The sequence below is a fragment of the Oratosquilla oratoria genome, chromosome 9, assembly GCF_046742065.1.
Source record: "Oratosquilla oratoria isolate Oo_2021 chromosome 9, ASM4674206v1, whole genome shotgun sequence".
Taxonomy (NCBI): Eukaryota; Metazoa; Arthropoda; class Malacostraca; order Stomatopoda; family Squillidae; genus Oratosquilla; species Oratosquilla oratoria.
Window position 1 is genome coordinate 70,259,083 of NC_134785.1, and position 2,500 is coordinate 70,261,582.

A 2,500-nucleotide genomic window follows, 5' to 3' on the forward strand; every position below is an offset into this window, starting at 1 on the left:
TTAGTGGTTAGCTTTTGAACGAATGACAAGGTCATGTTTGTTCGTTTATTGCAAGAACATAAGAAGGGAGGAGACTGCAAGAGACCATAAGGCCTACGCTAGGCAGTTCCATGCCCCTAATCACCTGTCATTCCTATCCGTAAAATTATTTAGTCTTCTCGTGAAATAACCTAGTTTCAGCGCTCACTATATGGTTACTAAATCTATCCCATTCGTTGTGGCATTGGCTTTTCTACAAAGTAATACACCTGTAAACAAAAAAATTATGATCGGATTTTTATGTAAATTTGTGGGTCTAGCATGCTACTTGCTATTGCTACTTCGTTTGTATAGATTTAACTTCTCTAGTTCGTCATTCAGCTTCTCACTGTATGACGCAAGAGTAATTTGGCATTTGGAAAATTTGAAAAATAATATCGTAACCGAAGTCGTCACTACGCAAACGAAGTAGCAAAAGCAAGTAGCATACTAGCGAGAAATGGTTAGTGTGCCGCCACGTTAACAACCACAATAATATCGGTCTTGGTGGGAACCCTTGAGTACTTTCGATAACTCGGTGTTGCAATAGGAAGCGTGCCGGTCTCGCTTTCGCTTACTTGTGGGTTCGAATCCCGCACTCCTCTCCGATTCCCTGCTCCAACAATCCTAGGTGACGGCTTCGGCCGCAGGCATGCGCATCCTACCGTAGATCGTCACCTAAAGACGCACAAACACACGGGCAAAACACTAAACATAAAAAACACAAACACAATTTTTTTTTATATCAAGGAAAGGTCGCGAAGATAATCCACGAAGAGTAAATATCCTTAAGAAGAATGGTATAATGATATAACCGACTGATGATGCTGTAAACTCAAATTATATATAAACCCAAAGAGAATGTGACGGTACAGTAACACCCAAACCACGAAAGTATTGCGAAATAGACACAAAATAGGAGAAACTATGATAAAACAAAAGAAGGTATCGCAACCCCAGATGCAAACACTGCACATCTAGATGCGCACGCACCCGAACCTTTCACGCAAGCACACACACAGACACACACACACACACACACACACACACACACACACACACACACACACACACACACACACGAAAAGAAACTTAAAAAGGATAGTTACAGAAGAGATCTGTAAAAGAATAGCTTCCCACACAGAGTGATAGATATCTGGAACAAACTGAATGAGGAAACAGTGAATGCAAAAACTAAACAAGAATTTAAGATCAAACTGGATGCTGAAAGATACAAAAGCGGGTCACTGCGAGCATAGCTTTCTTCACGTAAAACACAACTAGGTAAATACACAAGAACAATAATATGAGAATCTTCGATGCCTTCAACAAATGGTTGATTATTCTTGTACTGAGGATGATAAAGTTTTATTGTTCGCGCGCACACGCACACACACACACAGACACACACACACACACGCACACACACACACACACACACACACACACACACACACACACACACACACACACACACACACACACACACACACACACACGCACACACAGGGAGGAGGGAGAAAGAAAGAGTAAAGGGAAAGTGGGTGTGTGGGGAGAAGAAGAATGAGAGAAAAGCACAGAGGGCGAGATCGGAGAGAAGCAAGACAATGTGTCTGTCTGACTGCCACGCTTGCAGGAAGACACGTTTGATGGCCAGAGCAAAAGGCAAGAAGGTTTCGTCAGAACCAGCCACGTGTAGCAGACTCCACAGTACGTCATGATGATCAAGTCTCGATATGCTTCTCTCTACTCAGCGTGACAGTCTGTGATTCATTCTCCTCCTTCCCGGAATTAAAAAAGATACGGATCCTTTTATCCTAATATCGATCCATTATTTTTGTCTCCGTGATTGTGCATAGCTCGTCTCAAGGTCTGATTGCTTGTTCTTAATCAGTCCTGTCAATATGATGATGATGGTGATGAAGATGATGATGATGCAGAAAGCAATTTTATTGATGATGATGCAGGAAGCAATTTTATTAAATTTGGATAGAAATATGCAAGAACTGATTTAACAACAGGGAACTTAACGAATGGAATAGACTTAGTAACCATGTACTGAGCGCTGAAACTATTGGTTGATTTAAGAGAAGATGAGATAACTTTATGGATGGGGATGACAGCTGGTAAGGGATATGGAAATAGACATTTCTCGCTAGCATGCTATCCGTCACACAGGGAATGTTTTGCTAATGACTTTTTGGATAGCGGCTAACGAAAATAATATGAAAGCTTTCCGCCAAGTATTCTTCTGCTATGTTTACAAACTATTACTGTAGTAGTCAAATGAAAAAAAACACCGAATTCGTATTGTTTTTAATGCATTAATAAGTACATAAGAACATAAGAATGAAGGAGACTGCAAGAGACCATAAGGCCTACACTAGGCAGCTCCGTATCCATCACCACCTTTCATCCCCATCCATAAAGTTGTCTAATCGTTTCTTAAAACAACTGATAGTTTCAGCGCTTACTACATGGT

The 2,500-nt window shown here is 41.0% G+C and overlaps 1 long non-coding RNA gene across 1 annotated transcript in view; it reads left to right on the forward strand.

The window, feature by feature from the left end:
• The window catches only part of LOC143028555 (uncharacterized), a 24,815-nt gene that overhangs the window by 1,456 nt on the left and 20,859 nt on the right, over positions 1–2,500 (forward strand). The gene's annotated exons all lie outside the window — the stretch shown is intronic.